The 22,970-nt window shown below is 35.8% G+C and overlaps 1 protein-coding gene across 7 annotated transcripts in view; it reads right to left on the bottom strand.

Annotated features, from left to right (window-relative positions):
* LOC123523739 (choline transporter-like protein 1) overlaps nt 1-22,970 on the bottom strand; it is a 91,262-nt gene that overhangs the window by 55,743 nt on the left and 12,549 nt on the right. The window contains exon 1 of one of the 7 annotated variants that reach the window (XM_053539464.1): nt 21,186-21,252. The exons of 3 other annotated variants lie outside the window; for them this stretch is intronic. The gene's annotated coding sequence lies outside the window, so the exon portion shown is untranslated. Of the gene's footprint in view, nt 1-15,714; nt 16,165-20,802; nt 20,902-20,925; nt 21,038-21,185; nt 21,253-22,970 lie in introns of those variants that run through there. 3 more of the 7 variants (XM_053539466.1, XM_053539462.1, XM_053539463.1) reach the window with 3 other exon arrangements.

Below are 22,970 nucleotides of genomic sequence, written 5' to 3'. Positions count from 1 at the left end.
CTTATGGAATACCTTTTTGCATGTCACTATTCCTCTTACTGCTAGTGGCAGGCATTAGGCCCTATATTACATCCAGCCATAGTGCTTATGGAATACCTTTTTGCATGTCACTATTCCTCTTACTGCTAGTGGCAGGCATTAGGCCCTATATTACATCCAGCCATAGTGCTTATAGAATACCTTTTTGCATGTCCAAATATGTATCGAGTATGCATGACATCCTTAGAAGGACTACTTTCAATATTGCGCAATAATCTTATACAATCATCACAATAAAGGGCACAAATGAAAAACAATAGATTCAATACAATACAATACAATACAATACAATACTTCCTACTTATTCAATCAAATATTCGATTAAACCTTTGCAAAATATATGAGAAAACAATAATCGAAAGTCTGATTTAACAAAAAAAATATATATATCTTTTATGTTTGTAGAAAAAATGTGGCAGCTGCATTATAAACAAAGTTACTAAGTGTATGTGCCTCTGAAGTGATTTATTTCACAGCATCACCTTCAATGCTATCTACTGACACCTCTTTCACTTAAAAGTTTCAGTACTATAAAGAATCAAGAATTATACTTTAAATTTCTGTAAAGATTCCAGAATTTCTGAAACTCTGAGAGAATTCATCCATCAGGCAGTATATTATTGTTCCTGAATGTGGCATGAATATTTTATGATTGTAATAGGAGAAGAAATGTACACAAAAGTCCTGAATAAGACATACAGAATAGCTGTACCATTTTGTAGCCAGCCCTTCATTTATATGATAAATGTTTGCTATTTTGTCATGTGACCAGTAACTTCACACATTTATAGAATGTTTATATGTTATTATTTATTGTCCACAAGCAATAATATTCTCCCCTCAAGTTATTCTCCTCAAGAGAAGTTTTGTCCTGTTCTGGATTTTTAAGGTCAAAACTAAAACCAACATGATATAACATTTTACTCTTCACCGTCAAAGTTGATCCAAAGTGTCAGCCTCTGAGCTTTACTTTGGACATAGCACTTATACCCTGTTGACAATTTCACTGAAGATGAGGGGATGGTGATTCTTACCATTTGGCCAGACTATTTCACTGAAGGTGAGGGATGGTGATTCTTACAATTTGGCCAGACTATTTCACTGAAGATGAGGGGATGGTGATTCTTACCATTTGGCCAGACTATTTCACTGAAGGTGAGGGGATGGTGATTCTTACCATTTGGCCGGACTATTTCACTGAAGGTGAGGGGATGGTGATTCTTACCATTTCGCCAGACTATTTCACTGAAGGTGAGGGATGGTGATTCTTACCATTTGGCCAGACTATTTCACTGAAGGTGAGGGGATGGTGATTCTTACCATTTGGCCAGACTATTTCACTGAAGGTGAGGGGATGGTGATTCTTACCATTTGGCCGGACTATTTCACTGAAGGTGAGGGGATGGTGATTCTTACCATTTGGCCAGACTATTTCACTGAAGATGAGGGGATGGTGATTCTTACCATTTGGCCAGACTATTTCACTGAAGATGAGGGGCTGGTGATTCTTACAATTTGGCCAGACTATTTCACTGAAGGTGAGGGGCTGGTAATTCTTACTATTTGGCCAGACTATTTCACTGAAGGTGAGGGGATGGTGATTCTTACCATTTGGCCAGACTATTTCACTGAAGATGAGGGGATGGTGATTCTTACCATTTGGCCAGACTATTTCACAGAAGATGAGGGGATGGTGATTCAGACTATTTCACTGAAGATGAGGGGATCAGGGGTGGTATAGTACGTCATCAACAGGTGCGCGCAACACTTCCCGATGCGGCTTTTTATGTCAAAACACCTCGATTCGGTGAGTAAACTTGCGATAATTTCATTGGTAACGAATAGATTTGGAAATGACATATAGTCTAAAGTACCCGCATGTGTCTCTAGTTTATCACTGACGTTTGCATTTTTCAAGAAAGCCTTCCGTTTAAGAGAACATTCGTGCACAATGCACTTCATGGAAACACTTCCCCATTCACCACACCATATTATATCGCATAAAAAGAGTTTTCATGCATTTTTAAAGGTGGTCAATCACATTTAAACAACATTTAATGACACTTTTTACTTTTTGTATATTCTGGTAGAGAATTATTTAAGGAACAAAAAGACCGATTACATAGAGTTAGATTCCTATTTGAAATGTATATTTTATTATTTCTATAAAATTTTGTAATTACTCCCCTTTAATATGAAAGTGTATAAAAAGCTGGGTATTTCTTTTTATTTCGATACAATGTCTAGTTTTACATTTGCATTTGATAGACATATCAACTATTGAACAATCTGAACCAAAATGCAAGTTTAAAAGCTGTGTGTAGCTTCTGAATTAATTTATTTCCAATCTATCTTGGTTGCGCAACCAAGATAGGCAAAGGGAGGTAATAATAATTTTTCAAACTTGCGTTTCTAATGAATTCCATCTAAATACATAATTTTTAATGCAAATATTTAACAAATATATTACAATATGTCTAATATTTATACATTTCCTTCGGCAAAGTATGTTTATCAAATTTATACTTATGATAAAATAACTCTATCTTGGTTGGGCAACCAGGATAGGAAAATAAAATTTTAAAAATACCTCCAGTGAAAATCTAATTTGTATTAAGTGTTAAGTGAACATAAATGAGTTTTAATGATCAGATGCTAAAGTTTCGAACAAATCCGTTACATGGCCAAAATCTGATTATCCACCTTTAATGACTAAATGCCTTGACGGGTGTTCTTTTATGGCAAACAGAGGTCAGTGATACCTTAATTAATTATTGGAATCTAAAGTTTCAAAGAAATCAGTAATATAAAATTTCGCCTTCCCAGTTCACCAAGTGAAACGATGCACTTCCCGGCTCACCGCCCGTGTGGCATTGTGTTTGGCTTAATTAAATGTAGCCTTTCAATTATTTTGACGCATGGTACTTCGGTTGCCATACCAGCAAAACTAGTATATAGCAATGAACGTTTATGTCAGTAAAAAGTGCTTAATTTACCTTCAAGGGCTATATTATGACAGATTTACTCTTTCTTTTTCAGATCACATCAGAAACACCTAAGATATTCTGTTTATCAGAATTAAATTATGAAGCTAAACACTTGCGGTTCAGCAGTATGATATCTGTATAGACAGATGAACATAAACTGCATATAGTAATTCATGCATTTCTCGGGAATAAAATGACACGTCAAACAAATCAGAATTGTAGAAAGAACAATACCCGCTTGTTGTGGATGTTTGTGAAAAGGTCAGAAATGAAGACCACAAAAGTGGTCGTTGTTTGAGGTTCACTCACTGGTAATATGTGCAGACACCGTTCAAAACAGCTCACTATTACGTGTGACCACTACCGTACAATATTTAGCTATAAAGAGCTTTTGCAGACGGAATTTAATGTGATTTTGCGTGACTTCAAACAATTGTGATTTTTTATTGAAACATTTTTTGTTTTGTCTGTCTGTGTTGAAGTCACAGAGTTTTGTCAGTGCCTCTCCTTTCTTCTAAATAACATTTGACAGATTTTGATGAAAGGCAACAGCAGTATTAAACTTTGTTTGAAATGTAGTTGACACTAATGCTCATAACGGGTAAAACACAACAATGTAAATATTCTTGTTATCTCTATGTTTCGGTCAATAAACGTTCACAGATTATACCACATTGCCACTTTATCATTAATGAAATTTCTGAGTTATAATTAGTGCAGTTGTGCAAAACCTCAACATTTTCCAGCTTAATGGTTTCAAGAGTTATTATATTCTGATTTTTGTTGATTTTGAAGTATAGGCAGTGCATTTCCACTTCAACATTTTTATAATTTTCATAATTACAAAAACATGTACATAGCGTATATCATGGCAATAATTGGTTTTAACGGTAACTTATCAATAACATTCAGAGCTTTCTTTTCCGTGTAATTCCTTCCTCTGTAAATGTTGACACAATCTTTGACATTTTTTTTCTCCACAGAAAGCTGTTGTCTATTCAGAATGTGGATGAAAACAAACGGCCATTTAAAATAAAACACCTTAATTTCATAATAACAGTGTTGTTGAGGGTATTGTGCGTTTTAGAATATGTGATAATAAATTACCAATAGTCTTTTATCGTTTTTCTTTTACATTAAAATTACCACAAAAGTTCTGTAATTATTTTAGGGTTCCTTGTCGTGTCTGAATATTTCCAATTGTTGAGAATATGTGACATAGAGATGTACACTACTTCTTGATAGAAGAAAATAAAAGCATACAATGTGGAACGAATTTATCAGATATGCGATCTTAATGAAACTTAACTGGTGAATTTCATTTTTTAAATGTTGAGTTATAAAGAATTACGTCCAAAGTTAATGAAATGTTATCATTATACTCGTATTTATGAGTGTGTATAAAATTTAGAATTGCTACAATCAAGTAATAAATCTACTTTCGTTGATTTGTGTAAATATATAACATTAGCTGATAAAAAGGAAAATGTTGCTATGTCTTGAAAGAATATGTGCGTATGTTTATGTCACAACGGCTTCCACTGTGTAAGGGTTTAAATAAAAAATCAGTAAAATTTCCTATTTTGAATAATCTTTTGTACAACGACATTTTCAACAACTAAACAGTTTAAGAAAAGTAAAATAATTTACATTGCAAGTAAAATTGTTCTACCACTGTTCAAGCTCAGTTCGAGTTTTAACATGTAATTGGATGCACTAAGACTTGCAAGCAAAATCTGAACAAATCCTGAACCGCTTTCTAGTGTAGATTCAATAGATGTCACATTCTACTACGTGGTAATAATAATTCGGTTGCAGTCACTCTTGTTCTTTCCCTGCGCACATCTAAAACACCTTAATAAGAACATTTCGTTGGCGCGATACAGTAATTTCTCAATTTTCCCGAGCAATTGTGGTGATCACGTGGCCCTGAAACGTTAAACAAAATTAAATAGTAGCATATCATTAACAAGAGCACCGCCTTGCAGGTGCTGACGCTCATCTGATTTTTTTTGTATAATAGAAATATTGTCCTACCCATGATTTTCTAAGTCTAAAAAGGGCCATCATTCTTGCAAAAAGCAGGACAGAGTTATGTTTCTTGATGTACAGTGTCCACTTATGATTGTGAAAAACTGTTGCAAGTTTTAAAGCAATAGCTTTGATAGTTTATGAGAAAAGTTGTCTTAAACATAATACTCAACCAAGAAAATGATTTTCTAAGTCCAAAAGGGGCAATAATTATTGCAAAAAGCAGGATGGAGTTATGTTGCTTGCTGTACAGGGTCAGCTTATGATGGTGAACAAGTGTTGCAAGTTTCAAAGCAATAGCTTTGATAGTTTAAGAGAAAAAGTTGACCTAAACAAAAAACTTAACCACAAAATCTGATATTTTCTAAGTCCAAAAGGGGCCATAAATCTTGCAAAAAGCAGGATGGAGTTATGTTTCTTGCTGTACAGGGTCAGCTTATGATGGTGAACAAGTGTTGCAAGTTTTAAAGCAATAGCTTTGATAGTTTAGGATAAAAGCTGACCTAAACATAAAACTTAACCAAGAAAACTGATTTTCTAAGTCCAAAAGGGGCAATAATTCTTGCAAAAAGCAAGATGGAGTTATGTTTCTTGATGTACAGGGTCTGCTTATGATGGTGAACAAGTATTCCAAGTTTCAAAGCAATAGCTTTGATAGTTTAAGAGAAAAGTTGACCTAAACATAAAACTTAACCAAGAAATCTGATATTTTCTAAGTACAAAAGGGGCCATAAATCTTGCAAAAAGCAAGATGGAGTTATGTTTCTTGCTATACAGGGTCAGCTTATGATGGTGAACAAGTCTTCCAAGTTTCAAAGCAATAGCTTTGATAGTTTAGGAGAAAAGCTGACCTAAACATAAAACTTAACCAGGCAACGCCGACGCCGACGCCGACAACCGCTCAAGTGATGACAATAACTCATCATTTTTTTTCAAAAAATCAGATGAGCTAAAAACTAAACTGCATTGGTGCGACTTTATACCTTTAAAAATACATTAAAAGGTTGCTCCTTTAAAAAACAGCACATGATAATAATTTAACTATATAATTTTGCTTTACTTAGCATATTATCAATGCATATTCTTATTTGTCTCATCAAGTCTTGCCTTGAACTCAAGTTCTGAATCAAAGCCATCATACTCGACTATTTTCGATGACACGCCATATATAGTTAATATGAAAAAATAATTAGAGTAACAAGTTAACTAATGGTTTTCAAAATACTTTCTATTTAAATTATCATGTGTCGAAGTGCCTATCTAACTATACCCCTTATTAAGGTTTATCTACTGTAACATTATTGAAATTAAAACAGTTATTTATATCCATACCTTCAAACAGCAACCGACATAGTCGTGTTTGGTACGAAGACCTAGTTGAGCGTTGAAATCCTTGCCTGGGGTAATTCCGTAAGATGATGTTCTCCACTTCTCAAATATTATGTCATACAGCTTTTGGAAAATATAGTACGTCAATTATGTCTTGCATGCCGATCACTCAGCAATCCTTTTTAACATATATTGACAATTCCATTGATGCAGGCTAGAAGTTTTGTTTCCTTTTTCATCTTTCATGTACCTAAAATAACAAATATAAGGACATGATAGAATATATATCATACATATGCACGTTTATAGTATACAACACATGTTCAAAATATGCCTCGTTCTTTCAATATCTTCAAATGCTTAAATGAAGTTTACGGACCATCTAGTGCAAGCACTCTAACAATTAGTTATTCGGATTAATAGAACTTCCAGGCAAGCGTGATCACATTCACATGATCACCAGCCCGATGTTAGTCATGCTGGAAATTGGTGAGCCGGGAAGGACATCAATTCAGTTGGTGAACCGGGAAGGCGAAATTTTAGTTTACTGATTTTTCGGAAAGTTTAGATTCCAATGACTAATCAAGGTATCACTGACATCTGTTTGCCATAAAAGAACACCCGTCAATGCTTGGATTTATCAGAAATGCATGTAACCACTTGTTATGCGAAATAATACAGTGTGGTGAATGGGGAAGTGTTTCCATGAAGTGCATTGTGCACGAATGTTCTCTTAAACGGAAGGCTTTCTTGAAAAATGCAAACGTAAATGATAAACTAGACGCATGTGCGGGTACTTTCGACTATATGTCATTTCCGAATCTATTAGTTATCAATGTAATAATCGCAAGTTTACTCACCGAATCGAGATGTTTTGACACAAAAAAGCCGCATCGGGAAGTGTTGCGCGCACCTGTTGATGACGTACTATACCACCCATGGGGATGGTGATTCTTACCATTTGGCCAGACTATTTCACTGAAGATGAGGGGATGGTGATTCTTACCATTTGGCCAGACTATTTCACTGAAGATGAGGGGATGGTGATTTTCACCATTTGGCCAGACTATTTCACTGAAGATGAGGGGATGGTGATTCTTACCATTTGGCCAGACTATTTCACTGAAGATGAGGGGATGGTGATTCTTATCATCTGGCCAGACTATTTCACTGGAGATGAGGGGATGGTGATTCTTATCATCTGGCCAGACTATTTCACTGAAGATGAGGCCCGGATGGTGATTCTTACCATCTGGCCAGACTATTTCACTGAAGATGAGGCCCGGATGGTGATTCTTACCATCTGGCCAGACTATTTCACTGAAGATGAGGTCCGGATGGTGATTCTTACCATCTGGGCAGACTATTTCACTGAAGATGAGGTCCGGATGGTGATTCTTACCATCTGGGCAGACTATTTCACTGAAGATGAGGCCCGGATGGTGATTCTTACCATTTGGCCAGACTATTTCACTGAAGATGAGGTCCGAATGGTGATTTCTACTATTTGGCCAGACTATTTCAGTGAAGGTGAGGGGATGGTGATTCTTACCATTTGGTCGGACTATTTCACTGAAGATAAGGGGATGGTGACTCTTACCATTTGGCCAGACTACACTGTCAGGCTGAACAAGGAAAAGCCCTACAAATCATTAGAAACTATTCATACAATTAAAACTTTTTTTTTCCCTTAACAAAGTGCCTGACATTTTTTTTACATTTTGCAAACATGTATGTTTGTATTGTTACAGTATTAAACAGGAGAGCAGTTCCAGTTCTTTCCATACATAAGTTAATTCCCAGAACCACATGTGACTGATACATTTATAAATAAATACAAAACACATAAAACTTTAAATCTATAAAAAAAAATCCTCCTCCTTAAAAAGTGATTTAAAATAAATCCAACGATACAATTTCAAATTGCATCTCATTTTTCGAAATATTAACTTTTACAAACTCTTTAAAGGCAATGTTGAATTAATATCTTTTCATGAAAAAACATACTGGGAACTAGAAATTGCTTTTATAAAAAATGCATGTCTCCCCCAATGCAAAGTCCTATAGGCAAGAAGTCAATAGGGGTCAGGAGCGAAAGTCAAAGAGACACTGATGGTTGGCTGCAATAGGGATCATCTACTTGGCATGTCCAGTCATCCCACTGATTTTCAACACTCTTGGCCTAGTGTTTCTCAAGTCACTGTTCAGGCTCCTGCGACCTTGACCTTTGATCAAGTGACCCCAAAATTAATAGGGGTCATCTACTCTGCATGTCCAATCATCCTATTAAGTTTCAACATTCTAGGTCAAGTGGTTCTCAAGTTATTTTCCGGAAATGATTTTACAAGACCAGGCCCCTGTGGCCTTGACCTTTAAAAGACTGACCCAAAAATCAATAGGGGTCATCTACTCGGCATGTCCAATCATCCTATGAAGTTTCAACATTCTGGGTCAAGTGGTTCTCAAGTTATTGATCAGAAATTGTTTTCCATGTTCAGGCTCCTGTGACCTTGACCTTAAACAGAGTGACCCAAAAACCGATAGGGGTCATCTACTCTGCATATTCAATCATCCAATGAAGTTTCAACATTCTGGGTCAAGATGTTCTCAAGTTATTGATCTGAAACGGTTATCACTGTTCAGGCCCCTGTGACCTTGACCTTTAATGAAGTGACCCCAAAAACAAATAGGGGTCATTTACTCTGCAGGAACAATCATCCTATGAAGTTTCAACATTCTGGATCGAGAGGTTCTCCAGTTATAGGTCGGAAACGGTTTTCGATGTTCAGGCCCCTGTGACCTTGACCTTAACAGAATGACCCCAAAATCGATAGGGGGCATCTACTCTGTATGATCAATCATCCTATTAAGTTTCAACATTCTGGGTCAAGCGGTTCTCAAGTTACTGACCGGAAATGGTTTTCAATGCTCAGGCCCCTGTGACCTTGACCTTCAACAGTGACCCAAAAATCAATAGGGGTCAACTACTGTGCATGACCAATCATCCTATGAAGTTTCAACATTCTGGGTCAAGTCGTTCTCAAGTTAATGATCGGAAATGGTTTTCCATGTTCTGGCCTCTGTGGCCTTGACCTTCAATGGAGTGACCCCAAAATCAATAGGGGTCATCTACTGTGCATGACCAATCACCCTATGAAGTTTCAACATTCTGGGTCAAGTCGTTCTCGAGTTATTGATCGGAAATGGTTTTCCATGTTCAGGCCCCTGTGACCTTGACCTTTGACGGAGTGACCCCAAAAACAATAGGGGTCGTCTCCTCCATAAACCCTTTCAACCTATGAAGTTTGAAGGATCTAGGTCAAATGGTTCTCCAGTTATTGCTCGGAAATGAAGTGTGACGTACGGACGGACAGGGAAAAAACAATATGTCTCCCCCAGAGGGGGGGGGAGAAATAATAAGGAAAGCCTTTTCCGAATTTTCGAATATTCCAGCTATATATTCTTTACAGCTGCAGGAATATATTCATTTCAACAAAAAATATCTTAATTAACCAATAGCAAGTATAAAATGAAATAAACTGGAAACCTTTCCATCAGTAAAACATCTCCTGAGAATCAATCAGCAGGAACAAATGCAGTGGCACTGACAACTATCACATGACTTCATTAACAAACACTAGCGCTATACCATCTACCATCGCAACTTCATTACTGCAATAAACTGCAGAATCTCCATTTCCTGATGAACAATATAATCTCAAATGTTAAATTAATCGAGATTTATTATCAAGCAGCTTTATTTAAATCATTCATTTCAATTTTTTTTGCATGTAACATGTATGCAGTTCTGGTAAAACAGATAATGTAACCCTAGAAACATTCGCAAACACTATATTTCGCATTTTTATGATGACAAGCGATTTAGCGGCTACAAAGCTTCATGAAATACATCAGACGTGAAATATGCTTAATAGCAAAGAACGTAACAAACAGTTATAAGTAAATTGCAGGTAACTTCAGCAGCTAAGGAAAGACAGCTTATAAACTGGGCAAATAACTGGTCACTTATACTCAACACATTTTCAATCTACCATGCTTTATGATCGTGAGGAAACTTTACATTCCACAATACACAATTAGCAATCATAAACCACCGCAAACTACTAAATATAATGGAGAGAAGCTGACTACCAACGAAAAATTACAGTCTACAGATTTTTTCGCTTTTTCCCCCGGTAGCTAAAATGTTGTTAAACGACAATAAAAGTTTACAAACACACCTACTGCGAAAGTCGCTAACTTAAAAAGCGGGAAACCATATTTAGGTTTCCAGTAAATACTTTGTTCATGAAATGATCACTGTGAATAATACAAGAAGAAATCTTCATAAAAAAAAGTTTTAGCATCAATTTGTAAACTTTTTTAACACTCAAATAAAATCAAAGAGCACTCTAAATTAGGCAGCTTGTAATAAATGTTAGCCTAAACAAGAGCTCGTAGAACAGGAAATGCCCCCCTTGATGCATTCAGTAATTGCACAAGGAACAGAAATTATTTGCTCACTGTGACCATGACCTTTGACATTCTGACCTAAAAATCAATAGGGGTCATCTGCTGGTCATGATCAAATCCCTATTAAGTTTTGTGATCCTAGGCCCAAGCATTCTAAAATTATTGTCCGGAAACTGTTGAATTGTTCCGGGTCACTGTGTCCTTGACCTTTAACCTACTGACCTCAAAATCAATAGGGGTCATCTGTTGGTCATGGCCAACATCCCTATCAACTTTCATAATCTTAGAGCTATCATCTGGAAACCGTTTAATTGTTCCAGGTCACTGAGACCTTGACCTAAGAGGTACTGACCTCAAACTCAACAGAGGTCATCTGCTGGTCATGGCCAACCTCCCTATCAACTTTAATGATCCTATGCCCAAGCGTTCTTGAGTTATCATCCGGAAATTAACTGTTCCGGGTTACTGTGACCTTGACCTTTGAGCAACTGACCTAAAAAAAATAGGGGTCATCTACTGGTCATGACCAACCTCCCTATCAACTTTCATGATCCTAGGCCCAAGCGTTCTTGAGTTACCATCCGGAAACCAACTGGTCTTAGTAACAGACCGACCGACATCTGCAAAACAATATACCTCACCTTCTTCGAAGGGGGGCATAATAAACTAATGAGAGGACAGGGTGATGTGTCTCTAGAGTATAAAAATTATTGAATGTTAAACTATATTTTCTTTAAAACTGCAAGGGAAATATAATTTTCACTACAAAATAATCTTAATTACCAAATGCATAACAGAAACCTTTCCAAATAAATATCTCTGGAGAATTAATTAGCATGAAGAATGGCACCGACAATGACAATCCTAGAACAGGCTGTCACATGACTTTATTAACGAGGACATGTGCTCTCATATATCATATACCTTGTTACTATAATAAACTACAATTTGATAGCAAGTAATTAGTAAAATCTCATGCCAAATGAAACGTGATTTATTAAAAGTTATAATCTTTAAATAAGTTTCGCCTCTTGTCAAACATGCATGAAGAACTGAGTTTTAGGTCTGATTTAAGTAGAATATAAATGCCAAATAAAGTTTTAATCTTCATAAAACAAGCCTGAAACATTCTACCTTGTCTATAGAACTACCACAATTCTCTAATGCCAACAACTTTGATGACAGTCAATGCAAAATCCCTTAACTTCCAGGCACAATTGCTAATTAACAGAATATATTTCTGATTTATAGAGAATCTCTACAATCAAACATGTACTATACTTAATAAATACATATTTTCTTGAGTGTACATGTAGGATAGCAAAGAGAAGATGTTTCTATATACCTCAGTAATATTGTGCAATAACACTTCTGTGAAATCCATTACAGACTCAACCTGACCTGAATCTAGTTGTGGAAAAACTTTTCTCTCCTTCAGTTAATTGTCTGATAAGATAATTATATTATACCAAGTGAAATGTTTATTCCAATTAATGGAACAATCTATTGCTACTGAACTTTCTTACTTTAAATTTCTGTAAAGATTCCAGAATTTCTGAAACTCTGAGAGAATTCATCCATCAGGCAGTATATTATTGTTCCTGAATGTGGCATGAATATTTTATGATTGTAATAGGGGAAGAAATGTACACAAAAGTCCTGAATAAGACATTCAGAATATTGGTAACATTTTGTGGTCAGTAATCAGTATTTCATTCATAGAATAAATGTTGCTATTACAGGGTATCAGCTGAAATGTGACATATTTTGTGGCAAATTAACCCTTACCTTGCTAAATTTCTATAATGAACTTGTCCATCTTTCAATTTGGACAGTACCATTAACTGTTAAAAGGGGTGCTTACCAAAAAGATACTGACTGCATGGGAACAGTGCAGGCCATGATCAGATTACACTGCTCCAGCTCTCTACTCACTCAAGCATCAACAGCTCCACATCTCTGCTTGTTCAAGCATCAACAGCTCCAGCTCTCTGCTCATTTGCTCACTCTAGCATCAACAGCTCCAGCTCTCTGCTCACTCAAACATCAACAGCTCCAGTTCTCTGCTCACTCTAGCATCAACAGCTCTCTGCTCACTCTAGCATCAACAGCTCCAGCTCTCTGCTCACTCTAGCATCAACAGCTCCAGCTCTCTGTTCACTCTAGCATCAACAGCTCCAGCTCTCTGCTCACTCTAAAATCAATAGCTCCAGCTCTCTGCTCACTCTAGCATCAACAGCTCCAGCCCTCTGCTCACTAAAGCATCAACAGCCTAAGCTCTCTGCTCGCTCAAGCATCTCGACAGCTCCAGCTCTCAATCTACTCACTCTTGCAACAACAGCTCCAGCTCTGTAGCTCACTGGAGCAATTAATGTGGTTCATGCAGTTTTACGTACATTTTCTATGTTTTGATAGTCTGAAACCCAAGCACTGTAAACCTGAGAGATCAGTGTTTTACTACTACTTTTAAGGTAATAGCTAATAATAACTATCAAATATCACATTACAATTTTACAACATCAAAGTCCATGGAGAATTCTGGGTGCCCCTATAGGGTAAGCATTACTTCAGGCATAGACAGACACCACTATATCACTCCACAAGCCATCTAAATGACTTGCTCTGTTGACACCTGGACCCAAAGTGGCGAGACGTTAGTGGTTACCCAGTCTGCCACATAGATCCCAACTACATGGAAAGATGGCAATGTCCTGGAAGTCAATCACTGTAAATATTTCAGTACAATTAAAAGATATTTCTGGTGCTGAGAAAATGCCAGAAGAAGTTGCGAAAGTATTTATGTTTGTAGAATATTTCACCCACATAAGTATGTAAAATATACTGCATGTCTACATAAGGTAACAAAAAATTTATATTTTCATGTCAATTTGTTCCATTAATATGGCATTTTTTGGGTAAATGTGGCCAGATTTGTTCATTCGGTCAATATAATATTGCCAAGATTTGATTATATTGACAGAAACGTCCAATAGATTGGTCTGATGGGTAAGAATAACACCGCATCAAATTGGTGATGTTAGGAAGCTTGGCTCAATCAAATGCTCTCATCCCTTTGCTTAATTAAACATTCTTTGTGGTGGGTTATAACAACATTTTATCCAACAGAATTTAAGTTATTGTAACAGTGAAATCTTTTATTTTCATGGGAGGAAATTTCCTGGTGACCAAATAGCTGTCATTTTCTTGCTCTTCTTGAGAATTTTCCTCCTCTTCCTTTGACTTTTTACTATAACAAAATAATATTGCAAATGATTGACCATTTCAAATTTCAAATCCTTCAATTATAATAGTTTATACCAAAATAAAGGCAGTGGCTTATGTTTAATGTGTTTCTGATCTTTAAATTTTAATATTTATTCAGAATATTTTTATAAACTACACATTCTTAGTTTTACAAATAGTAGAAGTGTAATGAAACAGCAGATATCCTCTAGTTTATCATCACACCCTCCCCCAATAAATGCCCCCACCCCCCTCTATTAAAAAAAAGTATTTGTTTCTAATTAATTTAGGTTGCAAGTAAATGCCTGCAGAATGGTAGTGCTACAACTAATCAAATTTCTTCAGTATCAGGATTTTCAAAAAAAGGCAACACTTTCAGGCTTTAATAAATGCCCCCGTATGCCCCCTGTGGCATATTGGTAAGGGAATAAGCAGTATATAAAACAGAACAGTTTCTGTGTATTCAGGTTTTAAGTTAGCATCTTTTTAAACAATTTTTCAGTCATATAAATGACAGTGTCTACTTGTACCAGTGAGTCAATGCCCTACTTTATACTGCTGCCTAACTGGAATTTCACAGGATCGTGTAGACACCACAACAGTTTGACCTACAACCTACTGCGCAGACCTATGGATTTTTTCTATGAACTCATATGTTGGTTACATTTAAACAATATAAAATGAATGTCAATACCATATTTTACCATCAGCTGACTCCTCATGCCATTTCATACAGTCAAAATGCAAATTTGTAAATACCAAAGAACTGGTTAATTCATATAATTTAGTTGGCATAATAATGATTTCGCAGAGATATGAAAATTTAAATACAGTGACAGACCACCTCTGAAGGAAGGCCACTACTATAAAACCTGCTTACAATGACCAGTACTTTCTCTTATTAAACCACAAACAGTCTAAATTAACCTGTGTTGAGAGATCAGCTGTCAATCTTTACAGACAGGTTTGACTGTAATGTAACTAGTAAATTTGATTAAAATCCGTAAAAAGTAGTCCAAACCAATATTTATGATTTCACAATTTATGATAATATTTCTTTATTTTGTTATTGTATATGTACCTGTTGAAGCTTCAGTCATACTGGCCTACTGCCAGTATATGTTTAATGGTCAAAATAACTACTGGTTCAAGCTTTGATCATATGGGCCAACTGGGAGACTGTATTTAATAGATCACAATGTGCGACTGAGAGAATATATTCAATGGTCTATATGACTCAAACAACAAACATGTAAATTGCTTTTAAATTCTTTTCTCCAAATTTTTCTTCAGTATAACAAAAGACTGAAATTTTGCATTTTAAATAGATACTAATCTTTAAATAGATACTAATCTATGTTAATATGAACATCTAAAAAACAATACGATAAAGCAGTTCTTTTCATGTTTCACTATAAAATGAAAGTGCAATATATTCCCTCCGGTAAAACCTTTCAAACTTAATAATTTGCTGTTTTGATATTCAAACAACCATAACATACCAATATAAAACAAGAATATTAAATCTCCCTTTGATCAATTAAACACCAACTCAAAATATTCCTTGCAACCATCTCAAACATAAAATTTATGATTCATGAAATTATCATACCAGAAATTATGTCTCCTTCGTAAATGCTATTTAATGCATTTGTTTTTTCTCCTCTCAGAACTACTGTCGCTACTTCAAAGTAACCCAGTACAACACATGATTATTACCCTGCAGTTGTATTACAACACTGTCGGAGTCTGCTGGTGTATTCCTGCGGGGCACGTTATCAGCGCTACATTATCAACGTAACCATGGCGTTGTAATTACCCCACTTGTAACAGCTCTATTATTTCGTTACATCTAAAACAGTTCTTTTTTCTATTGAACACTTTATATAAATTACAGGTGAAACTACAAATCAATACCAATTTTCCACAATTTTCTGCAATTATATATTCATACCGACAATTCCACAAAGTTTCAAAATTACTGTCCATTTATCATTGACTCTGATTTCATATTTAACTAACAAACTCATATAATCCTAACCGCCTGTTAGCGAAATCTGTCACGAGAAAATCTGCATCAACTGTTTGAAGAATCGTATAAAAACTTAAGTAGAAAACTCTGCTGATTTGAGTAGTGAATCAATACTCGCAGGCTCTCTAATGAACCCAAATCACCCAATACCTGACGATGTCATGTGTGTAATATACAAGACAGCAGCGAGAGAACGCGGCAAGAGAGAGAGAGAGCCTTGTCTTAATGGATCAATGTGACTATGCCAGCTACATTCTGTCACTGAAATGGACATATTGGAAGTCTCAAATCCACTTTATATCACTGTCTTAGCTACTGAAGAAGCTCTCACATAACACTATTATCTTGATGCTCCATTACTCTGCCTTCAGGACTAGACACTTGATACAGGACAGATACAATATAACTATTAAACAGTATAACATCATTGTTTATACTGCCTTCAGGGCCAGAAATGATACACTGTAAAAGGAAAGATACAACATAACTTGAAGATACTTTGAGACATTACTTTTAAAATATACTGCCTTTTACGGCCAGACATGATAACAGTGTTAAAAGATACAACTAACTGAAGATATACTATACTGCCTTTAGGGCCAGACATGATAACAGTGTTAAATGATACAAGGTAACTGAAGATATAATACACTTAACATTACTTTAATATTGTCTTCAGGGATAGATATATCGATACTAAGGATTCAACAGAACACTAAAACCTTGATTTTGCATTACAGTCTTCAGGGGCTGATGCCCTATTATATTGCCTTTAGGAAAAGATGCAACATAATGCCTTTAGGGAAAAATATACAACTGAGGATGCAACATAATGCCTTTAGGGAAAGATATACAACTGAGGATGCAACGTAACGCCTTCAGGGAAAGATATACAACTGAGGATGCAACGTAACGCCTTCAGGGAATGATATACAACTGAGGATGCAATGTAACGCCTTCAGGGAAAGATATACAACTGAGGATGCAACATAATGCCTTCAGGAAAAGATATACAACTGAGGATGCAACATAATGCCTTCAGGGAAAGATATACAACTGAGGGTGCAACATAATGCCTTCAGGGAAAGATATACAACTGCGAATGTACAACATAATGCCTTCAGGGAAAGATATACAACTGAGGATGCAACATAATGCCTTCAGGGAAAGATATACAACTCAGAACGCAACATAATGCTTTCAGGTAAAGATATACAACTGAGGATGCAACATAATGCCTTCAGAAAAAGATATAAAACTGCAAAAGTACAACATAATGCCTTCAGGGAAAGATATACAACTGAGGATGCAACATAATGCCTTCAGGTAAAGATATACAACTGAGGATGCAACATAATGCCTTCGGGGAAAGATATGCAACTGCCTCAGGATGCAACATAATGCCTTCAGGTAAAGTTATACAACTGAGAATGTACAACATAATGCCTTCAGAAAAAGATATAAAACTGCAAAAGTACAACATAATGCCTTCAGGGAAAGATATACAACTGAGGATGCAACATAATGCCTTCAGGTAAAGATATACAACTGAGGATGCAACATAATGCCTTCAGGGAAAGGTATACAACTGAGGATGCAACATAATGCCTTCAGGGAAAGGTATACAACTGAGGATGCAACATAATGCCTTCAGGGAAAGGTATACAACTGAGGATGCAACATAATGCCTTCAGGGAAAGGTATACAACTGAGGATGCAACATAATGCCTTCAGGGAAAGGTATACAACTGAGGATGCAACATAATGCCTTCAGGGAAAGGTATACAACTGAGGATGCAACATAATGCCTTCAGGTAAAGATATACAACTGAGGATGCAACATAATGCCTTCGGGGAAAGATATGCAACTGCCTCAGGATGCAACATAATGCCTTCAGGTAAAGTTATACAACTGAGAATGTACAACATAATGCCTTCAGAAAAAGATATAAAACTGCAAAAGTACAACATAATGCCTTCAGGGAAAGATATACAACTGAGGATGCAACATAATGCCTTCAGGTAAAGGTATACAACTGAGGATGCAACATAATGCCTTCAGGGAAAGGTATACAACTGAGGATGCAACATAATGCCTTCAGGGAAAGGTATACAACTGAGGATGCAACATAATGCCTTCAGGTAAAGGTATACAACTGAGGATGCAACATAATGCCTTCAGGGAAAGGTATACAACTGAGGATGCAACATAATGCCTTCAGGTAAAGATATACAACTGAGGATGCAACATAATGCCTTCAGGGAAAGATATACAACTGAGAATGGAACATACAGAAACATACATAAACATATATATACAGAAATACACAAATATTTGCACATTTCCAAAAGCCATTACAGACATTATATATCTCAATGATAATAAAGCTGATCTTTTGTTTCTTTCGTTCGTATATATATAACAGAATGCCTATAAAAAGTACGGTTTTACAATTTTTCACGTTAATATTACTTATTGTATACATCCCTTGAGAGCAACATCATCTATAAGAAGTCATGTATAAACCATTAAACAATATACATTAATACCTATTATGTTGTATGTATGGACTCTAGCCAATATCATCCGCACCCCTTACCGAAACGAAATATGAGAGGTTTAGACATTCTTGCCATTATTCAAAGACTCAGGTTCTCACCTTATATCATTCACATTAGGACATTATTAACCGGTGTCATTTATAAGCCTACAATCATACAATTGTGAAATTGGAAGCAACATCGTGAAAACCCTTACCGAAATAAAACATAAGAGTTTTAGAAACTAGTGCAATTTTACCACATCCTACCTATTACATAACACAGTTTATCATGTACCTTAAAATACCTTTAAAATATTGTGCAACAACATTAAAATATTCCTCACATAAATCATATTTTGAACATGCTCGTTTGTTGTCAATACAGAGGTTAGATCGAACAAAAAGATTCTGACCTGCTCTTTCGGGCTTGATACAATCAAATGAGTATAAAAGTCTTGTCTATTTGTAAGAAAAATATACCGCCACAGCTTAAGCCTATCGCCATTATTTCCGTACAAAAACTTATCTTATGTGTAAGCGAATCAGTGACCAGTCTGTTACACTTTTGACACACTTGTACATATTCGCGAGAATAAAATAGTTCCATGGCATTTACAACAGAAGTACAGTATGGTGCTAACACCGGATTGGCCTTACTTAATTTCCATAACTCACAGCCTCCTTCAATGTTTACTGTTAGCTCCGTCCGAACGTCAGGATATTTTGCAATGAAGTTTAAAACCATATTCCATTTTGCTTGACCAATTACTGCCGCACAGAGAATATTTCTCCACTGATAACTACTTGGGAACATACCCAATAACTATACTCTGTCGAAAAATCTAAAAGATTATACTTCTGCAATATTTTATATATATCTGGTACAAATCCATGCATATCACAATAATCTTAATGCTATATTACACTGCCTTCAGATACAGAAATATGACTGAGGATACAACATGACACAAGTAACTTGATGTTCCATAACACTGCTTTCAGGGATAGATACACGACTAGCATAAAACCCTAAACACAGGTTTCAATAGTTATTGAAGTGGAAGGCGGATGTTGCTAGGGAGGTGGAAGGTCTGAAGATTCTCCCCTTGAAAAATAGTTAGGGCATCAGAACACTGCTGCAGGGAGAACACACATCCCTCAATGCAGACTCATACTGGAACCCCTGACATGATTTTGATGCTCCACTACATTAACTCCAGAGGTAGATACATGACTGAGGATAAAACATGACTGCTCCATTACATTAAATTACCTCCAGAGGTAGATACATGACTGAGGATAAAACATGACTGCTCCATTACATTAAATTACCTCCAGAGGTAGATACATGACTGAGGATAAAACATGACTGCTCCATTACATTACCTCCAGAGGTAGATACATGACTGAGGATAAAACATAACAAAACATGACTGCTCCATTACATTACCTCCAGAGGTAGATACATGACTGAGGATAAAACATGACTGCTCCATTACATTAAATTATCTCCATAGGTAGATACATGACTGAGGATAAAACATGACTGCTCCATTACATTACCTCCAGAGGTAGATACATGACTGAGGATAAAGCATGAATGCTCCATTACATTACCTCCATAGGTAGATACATGACTGAGGATAAAACATGACTGCTCCATTACATTAAATTACCTCCATAGGTAGATACATGACTGAGGATAAAACATGACTGCTCCATTACATTACCTCATGAGATAGATACATGACTGAGGATAAAACATGACTGCTCCATTACATTACCTCATGAGATTGATACATGACTGAGGATATAACATGAGTATTCATATATTTTGACACTGTCAGAAACTCTACAGTCTATAAATCCACACTATTATTTGAAAGATATAAAATTACTGTGACAAATTAAACTCCTTTATTATTGAAGTTAATTGCTTTATGATTAGCTCAATTTAATTATAAACAGAACTGAAGTAACATGCAAGATCTCTTTCACTCCAAATTCCTCATCAAACATTTACTCCCAGCTACATTAAGAAACGATACAATTTTCCAATCAATCTAGAGACATCATGATCAGTTTAGCATTGATTCCAGATTATTCATACAAAGAAAGCACTTACGGTAACTTGATTTCCTTCCTTCACTCACCACCTAACCATTATTAAGCACCCCACATAATCCAGTAAACAATAATTACACTAGTCTACAGTCTCTAGAACCTGTCACACTTTTAAAATACTCACGCAGTAAAACATATTGGCAAAATTTCCTTAAATGAACACTAAATTCCAGCAATAAAATATTGCTAAATTGCATTCATTCCAGAGACAAAAAAAATTGCCTGTGACTTTTTGCAATTTATAAATAAAACAAAATGAATATTAACTCCCCTGCTACATAACAAACATCTGCGTTAATATTGGAACAAAACAGAAACTTTTCATCAATAGACATTGATATAAATCAGAGAAAACTGTTGTATCTAGTGATACATCTCTATTACCTGAGAAACTGTGTAGTCCTAATGAAAACAGAAATAAACTATTAGTTTATGATGAATATGAAAGCTGTACAAACATATATGTAAGACCCTTGAACCATAACAAATGATCCAATAAACTCACAACCAGTGGGTGTTTATACATGTAAAACCGAATTAATTGGAGCTTAAAATACCTGTTGCTTTATTGAGCCACTGCAGTATACACTGATTTCTACACTGAATAAAAGGTTAAATATACTTTTTTTGGCTGGGTTGAAACCTTGCACCAACACAATTATAGGTCATATGGCACTTTTCCAGCTTTGATGATGGAGGAAGACCCCAGGTGCCCCTCCGTGCATTATTTCACCATGAGCCGGTAGAACCACCAACCTTCCGTAAGCCAGCTGGATGGCTTCCTCACATGAAGAATTTCACGCCCCGAGTGAGGCTCAGACCCACACTGGTTAAAATCAAGCGATTTCAAGTCAGCAACCTAAACCACTCGTCCATGGAGGCCCTCAAATAATTTTTTTTAAATAAACAAAATTAATTGCGATTTTACACAGATCAGTATCATTATATTACACATTTTAACATCATGTTTTGATAAATTTTTCTAAAAGCTGACCTCACAGTGAAACTAACCCAGACTAACCTGAGTATGACCTACAATCATTAAAGTAATATTTTTTATGGAAATGCATTATATAATTTTGAGACTTAAAGCTATTCCACTCATCTTTTTGTCAGAATCTGTGTCAACTTCCAATAATGTTAAGTTCTTGCATGTTAGCTGGTATCTCAGTACCACTTTTGTGGGAATCATACACATGTTCACTGTGATGATATGAAATGCAATGCACAGATAACATATAACTCTATTTTACTTTTTCACAAAGTTGTGTCCCTTTTACAGATTAAACAATGTCTGGTTAAGGTGATGTCACTTTTTGAATTTCCGGTGAATAACAAACAAGAGCTGTCTGATGACAGCGCGCTCGACTATTCGAAGAATTGATTGAAGAATGGGGTCAAAATATTTCCACAGATATTCAGACAAAAGAAATAAATAGATTAGACAAACAATGTTCCTGTATTACTTTGATTTCGATAAGTCTTGCACTAAATGACAATGTATGAACCAATTTCAAAGTCCAACAAGAGTGCCAGAATGTCACAATATATGCCCGTCACAGCAAATTTCTTTACTCTAGCACCTGTATTTGCAAATGGAATTTTAATTTTGTGGTTGTTTAGTAATCATTGTAAGTAATTTGCTTTTCTAAGTCAACAAAAAAACTCCTTACCAGGTAGAGATACATTAAAATACACCTAAAATTTGAAAGTAACATCTATGTTGTACCACAGAAAAGTGGTCTTGTTTTTTCCCTATGGTCAATTATAAAAAAGTTACAATATAAGTTATTTATAGTAACAACTAAGGGAAGGTAATCTTTAAAAAAAAAAAAAAAAAAAAAAATTGTAAGTCCACACAAAATCTTTACCAGGTAGAGATTGGTCAAAATACACCTCATAATTGGATGTAGTATGCATGTTGTACTACAGAAAAGTGGTCTCGATTTTTCCCTACGACTAGTAATGAAAAAGTTACAATATAAGCTATTTATAGTAACAACAAAGGGAAGTAATTCTAAAGAAGGGAACTGCGCATGACACTTCATCTCATGATGGTGTATAATTGTGCCAAGTTACATCAAAATCCCTTCATGCATGAAGAAGAAATGCTTCGGACAAAGTCATTCTTGTATCTGACCTTTGGCCTCTAAGTGTGACCTTGACCTT

This window comes from Mercenaria mercenaria, chromosome 3 (genome assembly GCF_021730395.1).
Source record: "Mercenaria mercenaria strain notata chromosome 3, MADL_Memer_1, whole genome shotgun sequence".
Classification (NCBI taxonomy): domain Eukaryota; kingdom Metazoa; phylum Mollusca; class Bivalvia; order Venerida; family Veneridae; genus Mercenaria; species Mercenaria mercenaria.
Note: the sequence above shows the minus strand (reverse complement) of the source record. Positions and strands in the feature narration are given on the sequence as shown.